Genomic DNA, 22,311 nt, shown 5'->3' with positions numbered 1-22,311 from the left:
ATCTATTTTACATTGACTTCTTGTATTTGCTACATTTTATATTGACTGGCTTTGCTGTATTTTAAATGTATTTGTGTCTAGACTTGTGGGACTTTAGCTACAGCCAATTTCTACATTATTAAGAGGGTTATTTTGAGTGGCCCCTGTGAATAAACCTAATTTTCCCCTCTGATTAGTGCTTAATTTGAAATTGTTTGTGCAATGATGAAATCTTTCTTGAGTTTCACTTCCAGATTCCAGTTTCCATTCCCAGAGGTTGCTTTTGATTACATAAATGCTTTCAGAGTGATTATGTGGGCAAAATTGTATATTAGGTAGTTTTGGTGCTTTCTGTAAGAAATTGTGTTGTTTAGAAAGAAAGGCTGTGAGTTGGATTTTGAGGTTTTAGGTACTTTACAATTACATGATCATTCCTTCTGTTCATTGCAGAAATAAACCCTGTATCTACAGTGGTCCATAATTTTGTCATCCAGTCTTTTGTGAGTCACTTTTTCTGAGATTCCACATTGCATAGTAGGAAAATTATTCCATATATATGCATCAAGCGTTTCAGTATATAGTTTCCTGTATCTCTCTTTTGAATACCTACCTTCAATGTTTGTAGTAAATGTCTTAAGGGGAAAAGAGTAGTATATTCATTCTATTCCCCAAATCTGACCTAGAAATCATACCACATGACTTCCTATGGGCCAATGTTTGCACCTGTTAGTTTTTATACATGTACTCTGACCCCTGACCTTATAACTTGGTGTTTGTCTCTCAAGTTCACATCTGGAGAGGAATTTTGCCTAAGGATGAATCACACCTTGAGTTTTACCCTTATCTGATTTAGATAATATTAAGTGATATTAAGTAATAGTAATATTAAGTGACATTAAGATATTTAGACAATATTAAGTGAGCTGTTGCTGGAATGGGTTAGGGTTTGAGGAGGTATTGGGTTTGATGAATATATTTGCATGTGATAAGAACATTGAGGACCAAGGGTTGAATTATGTCTACATCAAATTAATATGTTGAAGTCCTACTCTCCAGAACTTCAAACGACTACCCTGTTTGGAGATAGAGTCTTCACAGAGGTAATTGAGTTAAAATGAGGGGCTTCCCAGGTGGTGCTAGTGGTAAGGAACCCAACCTGCCAGTGCAGGAGACATGAGAGACAGGGGTTTGATCCCTGCATTGGGAAGATCCCCTGGAGGAGGGCATGGCAACCCACTCCAGTATTCTTGCCTGGAGAATCCCATGGACAGAGGACCCTGGTGGGCTAAGTGCATCGGGTTGCAAAGAGTCAGACACAACTGAAGTGACTTAGCACACAAGGGTTGTCCCTAGTCCAGTAGGACAGTGTCCTCATAAAGAGGGGAAATTTGTACACAGAGACATGCATGAGGGAAGAGTATGAAGATGCAAAGAGAACACCATGTGAATTTGAAGACAGTCATCTGGATGTCAAGGACAGGGTCCTGGAGCAGACCCTTCCCTTCTAGCTCTTGGAAGGAATCAACCGTACCAATATTTGACTTTGTATTTCTAGCCTCCAGAATGGTGAGGTGATACATTTCTGTTGTTTAAGCCACAGTTTGTTATGATAGCCTATAGAAGACTAGCACAGGAGGCCAGGCTGCAACCTGGTCAGACTGGAACATGGAGCCGACAAATGGCACACCAGCCTCAGTCACTGCCCCAGGTGTCTTCTAGACATGCACATCCATGGTGCCAGGAGATAGTTCCCTGAGTCCCTTTTCTCCCATAAGTTTTTCTGATTTCTCACATACTTTATAAATCCCAAAGAGTTGCCAACAGCCAGTCGCAACTGGGTTATGGCCACAAATTTTCAGTAATGTGAGATGTTATCATCACATTCAAGAGAAACTGTTATTTTTATTATTACTAAAAATATCAATATTTATTGACCATCTGCCATGTTCCAGGTTTTATACATATATACATGCATATATACATGCACACACACATATATATTTTAAATTAATTAACTTATTTTGGTTGTGCTGGGTCTTCGTTGTGGCATGTGGGCTTTCTCTAGTTGCAGCGAGCAGGGACTACTCTTCATTGTGGTACATGGCCTTCTCATTGCAGTGGTTTGTCTTGTTGTAGAACACAGACTGTAGGTGCATGGGCTTCAGTAGTTGGCGGTACCTGGGCTTAGTAGTTGTGGCTCATGGGCTCTAGAGCACAGGCTGAGCAGTTGTGGTGCACGGGCTTAGTGGCTCCCTGACATGTGGAATCTTCTTGGACCAGGGATCAAACCTGTGTCCCTTACATTGGCAGGCAGATTTTTATCCACTGCATCACCAGGGAAGTCCCAGGTAATTCACTGAGATATCAACTTCTTCAGTCATTACAACATTACATAACGTAGTAGGTATTATTGTTTCCTCCGTTTTAGAAGGTAGAAGACTGAGGCAGGAGGCTCAACAACTTGACCAAGCTCACACAACTACAACTGACCCTAAACAACCTGGATTTGAACTGCAGGGGTCCACTTATCTGGGTATGTTTTTCAGTAGTAAATACTGCACTACTACCTGATCCATGGTTGGTTTTGCGGATGTGGACTCTGACACACAGGACCCATGGGTTTGGAGAGCTGGGTAAATTATACATGAATTTTCCACTACTTGGGGTTTGGTGTCCCTCCCCTCTGTGTTGTTCAAAGATTGGCTGTAGTTAGTGCAGACCTGAGAATCATGAGCATTTGTATGGTCTCCATTCTCTACTCAGAGAATCAAGTCCTAGGACTGAGAAAAAAAAGAATCCAGGTAAGACTTAAGCAAGGAGGCTATGGAGAGCAGTCACTTTTACATACTAGGAATGTATCTCTTAAGAAACAATTCACTTTACTTTAAATATTTCCAGTTTTTCTCACTGAAGACTTTTCCAACAGGAATGCGCTAACATGGCTAGACATTGCATCAACTCACATTCCAAGCCACAAACAGACCAAAAGCAGTTGCTGCATCAGCTCAAAGGAACATGCTTCTGTAATCAATTAAATCCATTGCACTTGATTATTCAATTCCTGCCAAGAAACAGTTTAAAAAGCCTGTTCACAACCATTTGTTTTACAATTTCCAGAACCACTGAAGTGACCTCCTGATGACCTGGAATTTTTAAAGATTTTTCCAGTGTTGCCTGAGGACAATATGGCAATAAGACAAACAAACAAAAGCCCACTTAGATCTTAATGACATCTGTGTGGCATACATACTCTTCGTACATCAAGTGTTAGTGCACACACTATAACCGTTATCATGATACATGGTTTTTGCTGTAAATAAAAGGCTTTGGAGGGCACAGACCTGGACTATCTCTGTGGCTTACCAGACTCTTGCTCTGTGCACCTTAGCAAGTTACCTACCCTCTCTGAATGTCAGTGACCTAACCTTTACGTGGAAAAGGCACTGTTTATCCCTCAGGTGGATGTGAGAATTAAATAGAATGGTGAGCAAAGAACATCTGGCACATTACTGAGATCATTAATTTTTACTTCATCTTTTCTTCACTCTCATTCTCTCAAGTGCCCAGCATGGTTCTTTGCCCTTATCTCAGCTTGCCAGGGGTTGACATGCAGAACCATGATAACAGCTACACAAATTGTCTAAGGCATGGCTCAGAACCATTTGAAAGTCAATTTCTAGTTTGTGTTTTTGTTGGGCAGTGGAGGTAAATCGGTTTTTGGCCTCCACCTGCACAAAGGTGTTTAAGAAATTTCAGGAGAGACAAAATATTTTCCCCATTTTTCCTGGAGCCAAGGTGATTATCATCATGGTCTCCACTTTGTGCGTGTGTGTGTGTGTGTGTGTGTGTGTGTGTGTGTGTTAAGTTTACACTCTGTGCCTATTTCCTTTCTGGGGCCTTGAATTTATTTTTGGTGAGTCTCTGATCTGAGCTTCCTTCTTTGATATGCCCTGGTCTACATTCAGCTTTTTCAGTAAGTTAAAATTCTGTAGGCCATCAACAATTGGCAGATGTCAGAGGGCAAAATCCTCCTTCAGAACTTTCACATCTCCCAAGATTCGCCCTTTAAGATTTCTGATATCTATGGATTTCTCTTAATTTCTTGGCATTAAATCAGTGAATTAAAATTATTAATTTTTTGCTTACACAATTTTTTAGCTACTCTATACCATCTTCCAGATTTTTTGGAACAGAATTCAAGTCCCACAGATTATTTCTAACTCTCTCTAAATATATTGCCAAGCAAATCCTCTGTCAGCTCAGTCTGACATGACAAAATGCTGGATGGCTCAAACAGCAGAAGTTTATTTCCTCACAGTCCTAGAGGCTGGAACTCCGAGATCAGGATATCAACATAGTTTGTTTTTGATGAGGCAAATCCTCTTGAGATATAGATGGTGCCCTCTCTCTGCGTGCCCGTATGATCTCATCTTTGTGGGAGCATGAGGTGGACGGGGTGGTGAGGGGAGAGAGAAAGGGCTTTCTTATAAGGGTACTAATCCCATCATGACCTCATCAGGCCCTAATTTCCACCCAGTGGCCCTACCTTTAAATACCATTAGGTCTTCAACATGTAAATATTGGGGGGATACACTATTCAGTCCATAATATCCCCTTTCTGAGCCTCAGCTAATGGCTTCATGCTACAGGCTTTGAAACCACATACACAGCATGATCTTGAATTTAATCATCTATAATATGAGTCTAATCTAAATGTATTAGAAAAAGAGTAAATACAATACTAGATATAAAACAGAGATCCCAATACCTGGCATAGTAGGAACTTAACAGGTAGCCCTTCTTTTCCCCCTTACTTTCACAGCCTCTGACCCCGGTGTGGCTGTGTGTAGCTGATGACCACCTCCTATGTCAGTCCAAGACACAGGAGGTGATGCAATTGTGACCCCATTAAGCTGTATCATGCCATCAAGTTGTTGTTCAGTTGCTCAGTTATGTCTGACTCTTTGCAACCCCATGGGCTGCAGCATTCCAGGCTTCCCTGTCCTTCACTATCTCCTGGAGTTTGCTTAAACTCATGTGCATTGAGTCAGTGATGCCATCAAAACATCTCATCCTCTGTTGCCCCCTTCTGCTGCCCTCAACCTTTCCCAACATCAAGGTCTTTACCAGTGAGTCAGCTCTTGACATCAGACAGCCAAAGTGGAGCTTCAGCTTCAGCATCAGTGCTTCCAATGAGTATTCAGGGTTGATTTCCTCTAGGATTGACAGGTTTGATCTCCTTGGTATCCAAGGGACTCTCAAGGGTCTTCTCTAGCACCATAGTTCAAAAGCATCAATTCTTTGGCACTTAGCCTTCTTTATGGTCCAACATTCACATCCATATATGACTACTGGGAAAACCATAGCTTTGACTATACGAATGTTTGTAGGCAAAGTGATGTCTCTGCTTTTTAATACACTGTCTAGTTCTGTCATAGGTTTTCTTCAAGGAGTAAACATCTTTTAACTTCATGACTACAATCACCATCCACAGTGGTTTTGAAGCCCAAGAAAATAAGGTCTGTCACTGTTTGCATTTTTTTCCCTGTATTTTGCCATGAAGTGATGGGACTGGATGCCATGATCTTAGTTTTTCAAATGTTGAGTTTTAAGCCAGATTTTTCACTCTCCTCTTTCACCTTCATTAAGAGGCTCTTTAGTTCCTCTTGGCTTTTGCCATTAGGATGGTGTCATTTGCATATCTGAATTTATTGATGTTTCTCCCAGCAGTCTTGATTCTAGCTTGTGTTTCATCCAGTCCAGCATTTCACATTAGGTGCTCTGCATGGAAGTTAAATAAGCAGGATAACAATATACAGTCTTAACATACTCCTTTCCTGATTTTGAACCAGTCTGTTGCTCCATATCTGTTTCTGACTGTTGCTTCTTAACCTGCATACGAGTTTCTCAGGAAGCAGGTAAGGTGGTCTGATATTCCCATCTCTTTAACAATTTCCCACAGTTTGTTGTGATCCACACAGTCAGTGAAGCAGAGGTAGATGCCATCAAGAGTTTTCATCATTTGTATTACTAGAAAGAGATAGGGTAGGCACAATAGCACAAAATAAAGACAATTATACATTTTTACCAAGGAAATAAGCAAAAACAAAAAGAGAGATGACACCTGGATACTTTCTCTTTTAGACTCACGCTGGAGCAAAAAATTGTAAGGCATCCAGATGGTGAGCTTGAGAAAACAGAAATTAATCACTTCTTTGTACTACAGTTTGAGGATTTAAAGATCTTTGGGGAAGATGTTCAAAAGCTTCATTCCAATTAACCTCAGCCTATTAAGTGTGCCCATCCACAGATCAGAAGCCAAAGAATGGGTTTCAAGGGTGAGAGAGGAAGCTCAGGGAACATGCTGGACCTCTGAAGTCATTTCTCCAGAAAGGAGGAAACTCCAGAGAGAAAAGTGAAGCAGCTCTAAGTCAATGTATATCTGGGATACAGTATAATTCTTCTCAGAGAGCATTGAAATGGGGACAACCTTCTGATTCAGTTTTAAAGGCTGTTTTGAACTGTGTGACCCCGTTCTGAATTTGATCTGATAACTGAAATGGATTATTGTGTGTCAGTGATGTAGTCTCAGCAGAATCCTAACCTAGGCCATTTAGAACCCATTTCTTCTCCCTGACACTTTTTCTCTTGTATAAAAAGGAGTAAAAAAAGAAAACGGTATTTGGTATTTCCTCTTGTGGATAGTCATCAAGTACAAAAGTGTAGTGATTCTGGTGAAACCTCTGAGAATTAAGAGATTTTAACTGTCCGAAAATATTGCCAAGGAGTACTATTTTAAAATGTCTTTGTGACCTTTCTGGCTAAATTGAGACGAGCACATTTTTTTCTTATTCAAGAGAAGTGGAAAGCTCTCAGTATCAGACCAAGAAAGTGAGGAAGAAGGAAAGAACAGAGGTGCGAGAAGACAGGAATATAAGCCACAGAAATCATGTCTATACTCAGATTTTCATTTTGTGAGTTTTCTGTGGACGACCCTGGTGATTTCATTCCACCTCACAGTACCGTTTCCCAACTGTTGATCCTCTTTTTATATTCTTACATTTTAAAACTAAGCAATATCTTTTGCCAAAATTATTAACTATTGGGAAAGAAAATGAAAGGATTTGGCCCATCTCAATATCTAATTTTAGTAATAGCGCCCCAGCTGAGATTGTGAATACCAGAATCCACAGAATTTGTAATTAGTCACAAATGAAATCCCTCCCGGTAGGTGGTATGTGCCTCTTTCCAAGCTTCTGGCTTCTAGGAAGGATGTCGTTACTCCTACTCTCTTTAAAATTTCCAGTGGGTTTGGCCAGATAGTAGTACACACACAGATACACACACACACATAGAATTAGGGAGAGGTAGGCAAAGACTCATCTTGATTCATTTAGCTCCTCTGGTAATAATTTTGTATGTTTATTGGGTGCAAGGCAGCTATTTTATTTCCATTTATTGCAAATAGTTATTTTAAAAAGCAATTGTGTTTTCATGGAACTAGGTGGATTTAAAAATATGACAGAAAAGAATAGCAATATAACAGATCTGCTTAAGAGAGCAAAAGAAGTTGCCAGGTGTTCAGTAGGTTAATACTGAAATAGTAAGAAGGGGAAGTGCTCAACCTGGCAGTGAGGGATATAGATACATACCTCATTCAAACTGCAACTGATTTTCCATATACGCAGCTGCTGCACCTCACTTGCTGTAGGGATGGAAATGCTGATCATGCTGAACAACTCCCCACTTCCATGAACATTTTATGGGAAAACCAATATCAATACAGTTCTCTGAAAATAGAAATTAACTTGCCCATGTACAAGCTGATTGGTACAAAGAGGTGTGGAGAGCATGCTCCTTCTTCTGAAATTACTTTAAAATTTATTCCTCTTTGTCATAACCCTGCAGAGTAGACTGAAAGAGAAAATGGAAAGAGAATGGCACCGTTGAAAGGAAAACCAGTAATGATCTCCCACGAATGAAACAGAATTATTTTTGGACTACTTTGAGAATTAATGAAACTTTCTTTCCTAAGAATATATTATTCCCTTAAGTTTGTTTTTATTCATAAATGCCTCTGACAAAGAGTTTTTCTTTTTTTTTTTTTACCTTACATTTCTTTAGTCATTTTATTTATTTATTTGCATTTATTAAGTTGGAGGCTAATTACTTTACAATATTGTAGTGGTTTTTGCCACACAGTGACATGAATCAGCCATGGATTTACATGTGGTCCCCATCCTGAACCCCCCTCCCACCTCCCTCCCCATCCCATCCCTCTGGGTCATCCCAGTGCACCAGCCCTGAGCACTTGTCTCATGCATCCAACCTGGGCTGGTGTAATGGTACCTCATTGTGGTTTTGATTTGCATTTCTCTGATAATGAGTGATGTTGAGCATCTTTTCATGTGTTTGTTAGCCATCTGTATGTCTTCTTTGGAGAAATGTCTGTTTAGTTCTTTGGCCCATTTTTTGATTGGGTCATTTACTTTTCTGGAATTGAGCTGCAGGAGTTGCTTGTATATTTTTGAGATTAATTCTTTGTCTGTTGCTTTGTTTGCTATTATTTTCTCCCAATCTGAGGGCGGTCTTTTCACCTTGCTTATAGTTTCCTTTGTTGTGCAAAAGCTTTTAAGTTTCATTAGGTCCCATTTGTTTATTTTTGCTTTTATTTCCAATATTCTGGGAGGTGGGTCATAGAGGACCTTGCTGTGATTTATGTCGGAGAGTGTTTTGCCTATGTTCTCCTCTAGGAGTTTTATAGTTTCTGGTCTTACATTTAGATCTTTAATCCATTTTGAGTTTATTTTTGTGTATGGTGTTAGAAAGTGTTCTAGTTTCATTCTTTTACAAGTGGTTGACCAGTTTTCCCAGCACCACTTGTTAAAGAGGTTGACAAAGAGTTTTTCAAGTCCTTGTTTCTGATATTTTTCTCTCCTACATCAGCTCGAGGCATAAGAGGTTGCCCAGGTACTCAATAACAGGGCTTGAAAACAATTCTAAGAGAAGAAAGGAGCCTTACAGTTGATTTATATGCTGTATGATTGAGTGTGTTGTTCAGTCGCTAAGTCGTGTCCGACTCTTTGCAACTCCATGAACTGCAGCATACCAGTCTTCCCTGTCCTTCACTATCTCCTGGAGTTTACTCAGACTCATGTCCATTGAGTCAGTGATGTTATCTAACCGTCTCATCCTCTGTCATCCCCTTCATGATTGAGTATACTACTCCTTTTTTTTTTTTTAAAGAAGAATGTATGTAACTTTGCCTCAGAGTATTCGCTGAAGTATCAAATCACTGAAAGTTGATGAAAATGTGGAGGAAGAGCATAAAAATAACCACTTATTTGGTCAGAAACAAAATGTTTTGCTTTCTTTAAAACTGAGGGTTGCTTTAAGGAATATCTCACATGTGAAATTATTCTGCTTTATGTTCAGAAGTTATTCATGAAAGGGGTCTTCAAGGTTTGGGTACTCTTTGCCAGAGGGGTGTATAGACTTTTCCTAAAACTGTTCAAGTTTCATAAAGAATATTGATATGGAAAAGGATACAATGATAAGCCCCTTCAGCCATTTCTCATGCTTTTCTACTTGAGCTTAAATTTTTTTTTTTTGCAGAATGTGAGGCAAAGCCAGGAGCCATTTTGGAAGATGTCCCTTAAGTTGTAAGAAGAGAAAATACTCAGCATAGCATTTTTATTCTCAGCTTTAAACAAAGAGATTCAGCCATATTCTCTTTCCATTTCTACCCTTAAGTTATAACTCTGGCCCTATGGCCCATTCATGAGCCTCTGGATAGCTTACTCTGCAGTGCAAAATGGAAAACATCTGGGGAGTGCAGAGCACACTGGATTAGAAGGTAGAAAATGTGTATCCTACTAGTGATTCATTTAAAAGTAGCTGTGAGATTTGGGGGAAGTCACTTAATTTTCGGTGTCGCATTTTACTTTGAAAATAAGGAGATTATTGTAGAAAATCTCCAGAGTCATTTCTATCTCTATTACAGTGCATTCTATGAATTGGAAAAAAAAAGAAAAACAGAAGGACATTTACATTGATTTCTCAGTCTGTTATGATATATATAACCCTAAATGGTGAAGGTAAAATTCAAACTTTTTTCCTCTCAAATTTTGTTTTCCTAATTTTCTTTTATATTTGCATTAGGATTCTTTAAGCTCTTACGTGTATGTAATCATACAGAATTTAAGGTCAAAGCTGATACTGTGTATTCTCTCGTGCAGGTTGGCTTCCTTCGTGGAAAATAGCAACTATCCAAGTTTTAAAAGTTATTCTTTCATTCATTTACTCTCTGAAAGAAATGAATTAACAAGCCACAGATAGTTAGGGGGAGAACCATTTAGGCAGAGCAACTATAAGTACAAACACACAGTAATGGGTGTGTGCTCGATATATTTAAAAAGCGGTATGGGGTAAGTACAGGAAGGAATATTTGTGGAGATGTGATGGGGGAGGGCAAAGGCTGAGTCATGCATATGTTTATAGCTCATGGCAGAAGTTTTGGTTTTAACCCTAAGACAATACTTACATTTTAAAGGAATAATTCTGGCTGTTAAGAATAGACATTAGGGAGCAACAATGGAAGTCCAGAAACCTGTGGAAAAAAAACTATTGTTGTACTTAGAAAAATGATTGTGGCTTGTCCTAGAACTGTAGTGATGGAGGTAGCAAGAAACAGTCAGATTCAGGATATATTTTGAAGGTCAATCCTTCAAAGAAAGAAAAGAAAAACAAATTTTAAGCTGCTCTAAACTGGGAAGTGTCTCATACTAGGCCTGGGCAGAAACCTGTTGAATGAGGCATGGAGACTCAGTCATCTTTGGACAGTGTGGGCCCGGGGCTCTTTCCTGATGAACATCTGAAACTTTCCCTTTTAGTGTTCCAAAATCTATTTCTCTCTCCCACAACTCATAGTATTCTTACTATGTCGATTGGAATCCTCAAAATCAAACAGAAAATTGGAAAACAGAAATGTTGTTTGAAGTAGGAAAAGACATTTGTAGACCAGTATCCTGTGAAAGTGAAAGTCGCGTCTGACTCTTTGCAACCCCATGGCCTATACAGTCCATGGAATTCTCCAGGCCAGAATACTGGAGTGGGTAAGCCTTTCCCTTCTCCAGGGGATCTTCCCAACCCAGGGATTGAACCCAGGTCTCCCACATTGCAGGCGATTCTTTACCAGCTGAGCCACAAGGGAAGCCTGTAGACCAACATATTGCCGAATAATCAGTTCTGTGATGCAAGAATAAACTACTCTGATAGATGGCTGGAGAAGAGGGAGTACTACATCCCTTTTGAGATGCAGAGTGAACTTTATTCTGTTCTTATTTATTCTTGTTCTGTTATTCCTTTAATGGCTCCAAGAAGTACTATCCACAAAGAAACATGTAGTTTGCTAAACCTAATTTTGTGCTAATTTATGTAGTCAAAAGTCCCTATTTCATTCACATGGTTCCCTTTGTCAACCTAAAGAAGTAGAGCTACATAGATATTGAGAAGCTTGGGTTTTAGAAAATATTATTGTGTAATACTCTGTATTAAAAATATTTTTGGTGTTTTTAGGCATCAATGTATGGTTCCCAGTGAGAAAATTTGCATATAGGTGACACGATAAAGTGAAAAAAACCTTACAATATTGAAGTTGACTCAAGGTTTATAACAACCATGAAATGCAAGGTATACTGTAATAGAGTATCAAGCTAAATGCAGTTTAGTATCTTTTGCAGAAAAATACTGCATTAATTTTGAAGCAATGCATATTTTTAAGTACATTAAAATAAAAATTTTATTATGCAAATAACATGCTCCCTAAAATTAATGTAGCTCAATTACATCATTAGATGTCAGAAAGGCATTTGAAAGGGTAGGTTGGAAATAAGTCTTTTGAATGTCACATAAATTTTTTTCACAGCTAATCTCTGAAAAGGAGGGAAAAAATTCTCTCTACTCAGGCATAGAATAGAGGCATTAACAATGGAAAGGTCAGTGCATAATGATGCAAGAGAGAAAAGGCCTGAAGTGCCATATTGATGAAATGAAATGGGGGAAGTTATATAGAAATATTAATCAATCAACCCTTAATTTAGGACCTTTCGGTAACTTGCTAAAATCTTCTTCACTATTTAATATCAAAGAAATGCTAACCAATAAATTCCTTCCATGAGAAGGAAAAGCTCAACAACTGTGTGTTTAGATTCAACATTTCTCTTTCCTTTTAACTTCTCTATACTGCAGATGATACTTGACAAACTAGTTATCCTAGTAGTATTAGATAGCCATCTCATTTTCAGTAGAATTTGACTCTGTAAGTCTAAAAAATGAAGAGTTGATTATACAAATTCCACAAAGGAAAATTATGTATTCATTAAAATTCATGCTTGGAAAGATATGGGAAAATGGTCACAGTAAAATAGTAAGTAAATTTTCAGGATATAGAACTTTGTGCATACTGTGATCCACACTCTGTGAAAAATAAATACACCTGCATGCATGCAAAGACCAGAAGAAATTCCATTAAGAGAAAAATTGTAGTTATCTTTGGAAGATGAAATGCATTTAGAAAATGCATTTTTATCTGCTTTACTGATTTTACAAGTGTGGTGGTATTTTAAGATTTGCAGTGATATAGCAGGCATTAGCAATAAGAATTTTTCTCTTCTTGAACTCATTCTTACCAAATAATTTATCTGTTAACTATTTCACTTGGTCTGTTAACTTATATGTGTATTGTAAGGCCAATCGGAGCTGGAAGGAAGAGAAAAATGAAGAAGCAGAAAAGGTTATAGTGTATAGAATCAAACCTTAGAAAGAAATTTGGAAAGACAATGTATTTGACTGCCTATGAAGCTTACTCTGTTTACATAAAGATTTCATGAAACTTACAGAGTACATTTAGGTAAAGAGAAGATGAAGAAATTCACATTAATTCACTGGTTCACTCACTAATTCATTTATTTATTCAGTAACCATCCATGAGCACCAAATAAGAGTCATGCACTGGAGAGTCACTGATGAATGAGATATGGTACCTGCTTTCAAGGAATTCATGTTTGAACTTTGGAAATAGACAAATGACTATGATGGCTGTGTCATCAATATAGATATGTCCTAGACAAATTGGTAAAACAGTGCACAAAGTCATCTCCACTGCTTCAGGGTATCCTAAGTTTGAGGTGGGTTCTGAAGAGATGTTAGGAGTTCACATGATTGATGATGGGAGAAAGGTGTTTTCTGATAGAAGATTCTGCTCAAGAATGTCAAGAATTGTGAAAGAAGATGGAACCATTAAATGGTTTAAAATTTGGCTAGAATGTCAGTGCACTTGGGAGAGTCTACTGCTGAAGATGAAATTGTGCAAGGAGATAGAAACTAGATGAAGGCTTTCATGTTATGTTGAGTTATTGGAGTTTATCTTATAGGCAGTGGAGTGCCACTGAACAAATGTTAGTAGTGTATAGAGGATTTGCACTTTAGAAGGGTCATTGTGGTAGGAATATAAAAGCCAGACTGATGAGGAGAGAGATGAGTAAGGAGGAGCAGAATATCACAATATTTTAGTAAAAAGATAATGAAGGTCCGGTCTGTGGTAGTTAGGAATAATGGAAGGGAGAAGGTGAATCAGAGATGTTGGAGGCAGTGATTAGGAACAGAAAATGAGGTTAGGTTCACAATCTATATCCACCACCTGCCTGATAAATGTCAGTACATGCTGTGATGTGCCACCCAGATGCCCTATGCAGGATATTATTTTCTTAACAGGTAGAAATGTTAGTTGCTGGTGGTTCATAATGGAGTAATTTCCTGGGAATTAACTTCAGCAAAAAGAAACTGCCTTGCCCAAGATTATACTTTCCCTTTCTAGGAGCAGCTTGCATTCAATGACTGCTATATTTAGAGTACCAACACCCAGCCTCCATGGCTCAATCCAGGAATATTATAAAAGACAATCCTAGCTGCAGGCCTCCATTATGAACAGTTTGGATCTTAACTTGTGAATATATCTCAGTTCAATATCTCTCTCTGCCCAGACATGCTTCCCTCACTTTCTCATAGCATTGTTCCAAACATCATCACTTAGTAAATGTCCTGCATGTGCATTTGTTTCCTGGAGAACTTGACAAGAGACAGTTCATGACAAGAGTGGTCCTAGGAACAGGACCAGTGAGTGGGGCCTAGAGCACACACATATGTCCCCATATAGTTGCTTTTGTCTTCTAGAGTTCTCACTGGGGACACCCAGATACTGAAACTGTCTGTGTAGTGTACTCTGTATAGCCTGATAGGGAAAGTTCAGGCATTTCTAACCAATTTGCTTTATACATGGTCCTAGATAATCATCCAAGAGAAACTTGAACTAACAACCCCTGTATCTTAAGAGAATTCTCTTAACCCCTTAAGAGAATATTTATAAATCCTGTAATTTTCTGGTTATTGAACCAAGCTTGCCATGAGCAAAGCCTGGGGACTCTTGAATAGTGTCTGACCAGGGGGTATGGTATTCTGGAGCCCCTTTCTTCAAACTGTCAAGAACTCCTTCTTTAGTCAAGACACAAGATTTGAAAAAAGAAAACACTCATTTACTATGATGACACACCCAATGCTCTTTTTCCCAAAGACTCTCTTATTTCTTGCTCCTTTTAGTGGCTTAATTAAGTCTCTGGGATTCATTTCATTTGATTCTGTGTGTGTGTGTGTGTGTGTGTGTGTGTGTGTGTGTGTAGTGGAGGGGTATTGTGACCATACGTGGAGATGGTTGCAGACTGTGGGAATGGAGATGGAGAAGGAAACAAAGGAATCTGAAAGTAGACCCAAAGTCTATAATATATTTGCCAAAATATGTCCCAGTTTGTCAACATTTGACTCTTATTCCTAATGAACTGGTCTTAGATTTTAACTATTATTTGACCAAACTGTTACATATTTCTATTTTCTAAGGGTGTGACTTTGGAATTAGCTTAAATTTAGTTTATGGCAATACCATTTACTAGAAAATACCTTGAGAGAGTATCATACAAACCAATGATCTACTTTGTAAAATGGGATCTCAGTTCAGTTCAGTTCAGTTGCTCAGTTGTGTCCAACTCTTTGTGACCCCATGAACCGCAGCACGCCAGGCCTCCCTGTCCATCAGCAACTCCCAGAGTCCACCCGAACCCATGTCCACTGAGTTGGTGATGGATGTCATCCAGCCATCTCATCCTCTGCCGTCCCCTTCTCCTCCTGCCCTCAATCTCTCCCAGCATCAGGGTCTTTTCAAATGAGTCAGCTCTTCGCATGAAGTGGCCAAAGTATTGGAGTTTCAGCTTCAGCATCAGTCCTTCCAATGAACACCCAGGACTGATCTCCTTTAGGATGGACTCGTTGGATCTCCTTGCAGTCCAAGGGACTCTCAAGAGTCTTCTCCAACACCACAGTTCAAAAGCATCAATTCTTTGGTGCTCAGCTTTCTTTATAGTCCAACTCTCACATCCATACATGACCACTGGAAAAACCATAGCCTTAACTAGATGGACCTTTGTTGGCAAAGTAATGTCTCTGCTTTTTAATATGCTATCTAGGTGGGTCATAACTTTCCAAGAAATAAGCGTCTTTTAATTTCATGGCTGCAGTCACCATCTGCAGTGATCTCACCTGCATGTATCTCACCTGCATGTAATCTCACCTGTGTGTATTAAGATCCAATGTATAAAGCAGTGTAGTGCCTGGAACATGGGGATGTCTGTTGCTGTATGATTGGTCATATGTTGCTGTAATATACCATTTCCGAGAATGTCAGCCATTGTTCCAACTTAAAAGTGCAATCTACTTTAAAATATACACATTATACATACATATACACATATACACAACACATATTTATATATAGTTGAAATATATTTTAAATATATCAGAATATTAGAAGCAGATTAATTGGATTGAATCCTTGTTGTGTTGCTTAAGTTACTTAATCTCTCTGTCCCTCAGTTTTTTTTTTTTAATCTGTAAAATAAAGCAAATTACAGTACCTCCATTAGAGTTTATATGAGAGTTAAACAATGTTAGGTACTTGGTAAAATTATATGTGTTGGTTGCTGTTGTAATTATTACCACTGTATCAAGTGATGATGCAGTAAAGAAAATCAAGTGAAAATAGAATTAAAACAGTAGCAAGGATTAGAGCTATCAGCAAATACATGTACCTCCTTTACTTTAACCTAATTTTTACAACAGACATGCCTCTCTTAATCTCAACAGGGAACAGATTTCACCGCCCAGGAGCATAATTACAGAAAACACTGGTTCCTATGGTCACAAAGTTATCCTTGGGACATACTGAGTAACTGCCAATTCAGACCGCAACGGGTGACCAGGGCATATGGTGATAAAGGATCAGTCAAGAGTACACTGTAATGCTCAAAAAATGACAGCAGCTTTGTGAAATTAAAAAAGAGTCACTGTGCTGCTCCATCAGTAAGAAGCAAGAAAATCTAATGTATAACCAGATACAAATGTCTCATTTTCCCCTCCTTCCCTTTCTTCCTTCTGTAAAACTATACTGAGAGTCTGCTGAGTACCTATCACGTGTCAGGCAGTATGCTAGGTAGGTGGGTAAAATAAGAACAGACACATCGCTGCCCTCTGAAGCCCCCAATTCAGTAGGATTTTCTATGGAGATTTCTACAGAAGGGGGTCTCCTTATAGACTGAATGATCCCAGGACCTCAGATTTCACAATACACAGAGTTCAGTCTGTTCTGTATAACATGGCAACCAGTTGTTCTCTCTGTTCACTCAGATCTCTTTATTCTTGGGGCTGCCTACCTCTGAGTTGTCCTCACCCAAGATCTTCTACCATATGGTGGAACAGAAGAGGAGATTACATCCCATCAGTCACCTGGGCTTTCTTCTGCCAAAGGCTTTAGTAGGAATCACTGACTACAGCGGTATTTGAGAATTGTTTGTTTGCCAGTGCTCTCTTTTCTTCTTTTCTGTCTGGTGGCCCAGATGGTAAAGAATGCCTGCAATGAAGGAGACCTGGGTTTGATCCCTGGGTTGGGAAGATCCCCTGGGGAAGGGAATGGCCTTGCACTCCAGTATTCTTGCTTGGAGAATTCCATGGACAGAGGAACCTGGCAGGCTACAGTCCATGGGGTCGCAAAGATTCAGACATGACTGAGTGACTAACACTTTCACTTTTCAGGCACATAGAATTGGATGTCTGTGAAAATAAAGCCATAAAATTCAGTTGGTTAATTTTTAGGTTAAAGGAAACAATATTCTTTCTTAAGTTTAGCCAGAGTACTTTTATTTGAAAAATGGTGCACTAATTGGACTTTCTTCTACCTGTCTCATTTTTGAGAACAGTCAGTTATAGATCATCAGTGGTCAGGAGAAACAGTAAGAAAATGAGTTGAAATACTGACTGGAATAAAAGAAAATAACCAACTCTACTCTTTAACAGATTCCCCGGTAAGTTAGTTAAAGAGTTGATGCCTTTAAGTACATTTTTCACCACTGCAACACTGAAATGCCTGTTCACATAGCTCAGAGCACCTCTGTGGTGAGTGAATTCCAGCCAGACTGCCTCCAGGGGAAGTAGAAATAAGCTGGCCTGTTCTTCTTGCAGCTGCTTTAGGATATCATTTAAATTAGACATGGACTAGTGAAGCGCAGTAAGGGGAAATACTAGGTGTAAAGTGTGCAGCCTAGAGCTCTGCCCCTGGGTGGCTGAGACCACCTATGGCCACCAACAGTCTGAGAACTCAATTCCAGATTTTCTGATGCCTGCTTACTTTGTTGGCTATAGTTCACCCCAGGTTCTTCCTGTGGCATGTGGCACTAAAATGTTGACTCTTCTAGGAAGTTTTGTGGTCTTGTGTGTGTGTGAGTATATACAAACATACATACACACTTTAAAAAAATATTCAGTCATAAATGGAGCTCAGTGATGAGCTGATGAAGAGCAAGCAAAACAGTTCAAATACTGCTCTGAGGATGAACACTAACATGATTCTTGGGTGCCCAGATTCTTCTGGGTATTCCAAACTTATTTCTTCCTTCTTATTGATATCTTCTGGTAGGGATAGTCAGTCATGTACATTAGGGTATATAGAAGGGCAAAGAAAGCCCCATAAAAATCCCTTTTGAGGTCTTCCTTCCCCACCAGGTTAGAGAGTAATGAAACTACTAGACTCCGAAACTGTGTCCTTAACATCCCAGCTGGGGAAGCAATTTATTATGCTCCTGTCTAGGCAATGGTGTTCACCTTGAGGAATTGAAGACAGACAAGCTTTGAGGAGAGCAGACTCAGTCCCCAGTCTCTCCTTCCCAGACTGTACCTCATTTTTAAAGTGCCCAGCATAGGTAATGGACAGGTCTTCTGGTGGTAAGCATTTCTCTTTTCATAAAACTATAGAATAAAGCCAAGGGCAGTGAGTCCATCTCTGAATAAAGGTACATTATCTCATTTTTGGTAATTGGCAATTATGTATTGAGTGTCTTCTATGTGGTCCTCTTTATGTAGATAATTTGTGGGATATAGAAAGTGTGGATAATATTGCTAAATTCAAAGATTTACTAACCCCGTCCCCCCACACACACATACATTTTGGGACGCTGAAGCATACTAAAGGTAAGTGAAATAGTCAAAGTTGCTAATTGGAAGTGACACTTCTAAAATACAAAGTAACAAGAAAACAACAGCAAAGACTTCAGGAATCAAGTTTATGTGTTATTAAATATGTAGTATTTTGCTGGTCTGATCAGATCATCCACACTAAATGTACCTACAAATATTTTGCTATGAACAGCCACTTGGAATAGTAAGTACTTGTTCAGAAGATGCCTCCTTAGAGAATGTATATCAGAATCTCCTTGGGCCTTTCTCCTTATAGTAGAGTCTCCAGCAGCCTTGGCATGGCATGATTCACCTACTGAATTACAATCTGCATTTTAATGAGATTCCACAGGTGAATTATGAGCCAATTAAAGATTGACAGGTACTGTCCTAGGAGTCTTTGCAAATACATGTTATTTATGTGAGCACAGTTCACTGCATTACTAACAATTATGAATAGGAGTATATCGTAGCTCTCCTAAATGGAGAGGTAGAGAAAATGTTCAAAGAACATTTAGATTCTACAGGATGTTAGATCAAGGTAACCTGGCAGCTAGAATTATTTATCCATAAACTGTAAAAAAGCAGTGTTTCTTTAATGCATAGCCAAAATTTCAAAAGAGAAAGAGACATCACCAGGTGTCACAAACACAGGTGAGACCAGAATATATGCACAGAATGTATGAGACCAGAAAACCAGAATGTATGCACATGTTGAATCTGTGGCTGTTCCGGACTGCGAGGTTAAGTGAGAATTAACAACTGACAGCTAGTAAGCTAAGTTTTCATTTCACCTCACTTATGAGACAGAGGTAAAGTCTTAGCCTCTTTCAAACTAGTTATTTGGGAGTGAAATCCCCACATAAAGTTGGGTCTTTGAATGGCTTTATCATTAGAGAAAAGGTAGCTTTGGTCTCACCTCTGTTGAAGGATTGAGGTAAAGCATGGGAACACTTGAGCTAGATATTTAATAGTGAGATCCCTTCATAAAGGTGGGACCCTTGGATGACTTCATCCTCAAATAAGATAAAATCTAGTCACTAGGACAGGAAGATGGCAGAAACTTTCCTTTAAAAAGGTGGGGAAGGATTTGCAAGTCTCATTAAGAGCTCAGAAATCAAACATGACAGGGAACTCTACTCCATACTGTGTAATGGCCTACATGAAAAAAGAATTGAAAAAAGAAACAGTGGAGGTATGTATGTGTATGACTGATTCACTTTGCTATACCCCTGAAACTAACACAACATTGTAAATCAACTATACTCCAGTAATAAAAAAAAAAAAAAATTTAAATCAAATATGAATTTGAAGTCTGAATTTGTTATCCACTTAGCCCATTAACAAGAAACCAAAATATTAATATAAAAATTGATCTCTGGCTGGCGGTATTAGTGACTTACTTGATAGAAGCAAGCGTAACTATTCTTTTTTAAATTTTTAAAAATGTTTAATTGGAGGATAATTGCTTTGCAGTGATGTGTTGGTTCCTGCGGTCCAACAACATGAGTCAGCTCTAGGTGCACATGTATCCCTCCCTCCTGAGCCTCCCCGTCCTTCTCATCCCTCTCGGTTGTCAGAGAGCACTGATCTGAGCTCCCCGTGTTAGCAGCTTTCCATATGGTGGTGTAGATATGTTAGTTCTGTTCTCTCAGTTCATCCCACCCTCTCCTCTTCTTCCCCTGATGTGTCCACAAGTCCATTCTCTATATCCGCATCTCTATTCCTGCCCTACAAATATGTTCATCAGTACCATTTCTACTAGATTTCATATATAAGCATAACTATTCCTGATGGACATTCTTACCATGAAGAATGTCTTGTTGTTCAGTTGCTTAGTCGTGTCTGACTCTTTGCAGCCCCATGGACTGCAGCATGCAAGGCCTCCCTGCCCCTCACCATCTTCTGGAGTTTTCCCAAGTTCATGTCCATTGCATCAATGATACCATCCAGCCATCTCATCCTCTGATGCCCTCTTTTCTTTCTGACCTCAGTCTTTTCCAGCATCAGGGACTTTTCCAATAAGTCAGCTGTTCCCATCAGGTGACCAAAGTACTGGAGCTTCAGCTTCAGCATCTGTCCTTCTAACGAGTATTCAGGGTTGATTTCCTTTAACTGGTTTGATGTCTTTGCTGTCTAAGGGACTCTCAAGAGTCTTTTCCAGTACCACAGTTCGAAGGCATCAATTCTTTGGTGCTCTGCCTTCTTTACGTTCCAGCTCTCACAACTATACGTGACCACTGGGAAGACCATAGCCTTGACTATATGGACCTTTGTTAGCAGAGTGATGTCTCTGCTTTTAAACACACTGTCTAGGTTTGTTGTAGCTTTCCTGCCAAGAAACAATCATCTTCTGATTTAATGACTGCAGTACCAACTGCAGTGATTTTAGAGCCCAAGAAGAGGAAATCTGTCACTGCTTCCACCTCTTCCCCTTCTATTTGCCATGAAGTAATAGGTCCTGATGCCATGATATTAGTTTTTTTTAAGATTTAGTTTTAAGCCATCTTTTTCACTATCCTTCTTCACCCTCATCAAAAGGTTCTTTAGTTCCTTTTTGCTTTCTACCATTAGAGTGGTAGCACGCACATATTTGAAGTTGTCGATGTTTGTCCTGCCTATCTTGATTCCAGCTGGTAACTCATCCAGCCAGCATTTCTCAAGATCTGCTCAGCGTATAGGTTAAATAAACAGGGTGACAACAGACAGCCCTGTCATACTCTTTTCTTACATTGTCTCACATTCTTACAATCCATCTTATGTGGATTTCCAGTGCAAAATTGAACCCATGTAAAAGTAATGTCACAACATTTTAATGTCACAACAAAATATTTCTAAAAATTATTAGTCTTGTTAGTGAATAGGTAATAGAATGATTATAACCTAAAGAACTTGAAATAATAAATGATAGACTTAAACAGAAAATAAAATGAGTATATTGTTGATAATGTCTGACATTAAAATCCAGTGAAATAAACTAGGAGTGATTAAACAGATTTAGAAAATGAAAATTTTAATAATATAAATTAAAAACCAAATTAATATATTAAATAAACTAATAACTAAATATTGAATTGGGGAAGAAAATGCAACCCACTCTAGTATTCTTGCCTGGAAAATCCCATGGACAGAGAAGCCTAGTGGGCTGTAGTCCATGGGGTCAAAAGAGAATCACAACTTGGTGATTAGAAAACGACAATTCCAAGAGAAGAATTTAGCTACCTACCTCCCAGAATTGATATTTGAAAATCCTGCAGAATTAATACAAACATATGAATACCCAGACCCTTTGTGGTGAAACTACACTAAAGCCAGAGAGAAAAAAAATCAAAGCAACTAGAGAGAAAAGACAGATGTCTTACAAAAGAGCCAGAATTAAATTGACAGAGTATACAACTGAGTGCAGAAAAATGACAGATATTTTGTCTTTTACAGTGCCAACCAAAAATAACAGCCGATCTAGAATTATGTATAGGAATAAAGTACCACAATAAATGAGAGGTGAAAAAACAGTACTGAAGATGATGATATTTCACAAAACGTCCTGCAAAAAAAATGATCTCAAGACAAAGGAGAACTGATCTCTGTGGAAGTAGTGGGATACAGTGAGCTCTGTGAACAGAGAATCAGTAGATTGTTTCAGTTAGGAAGCCAGCAAAACACTTAATATTTAAGACAGTCACCTCCATAATAATAATTAGTTTGGGAGGTACAGAAAAGATA

The sequence above is a fragment of the Dama dama genome, chromosome 13, assembly GCF_033118175.1.
Source record: "Dama dama isolate Ldn47 chromosome 13, ASM3311817v1, whole genome shotgun sequence".
NCBI classification, from domain to species: Eukaryota; Metazoa; Chordata; class Mammalia; order Artiodactyla; family Cervidae; genus Dama; species Dama dama.
The sequence above is the reverse complement of the archived record's forward strand: the minus strand, read 5'-3'. Positions refer to the sequence as shown.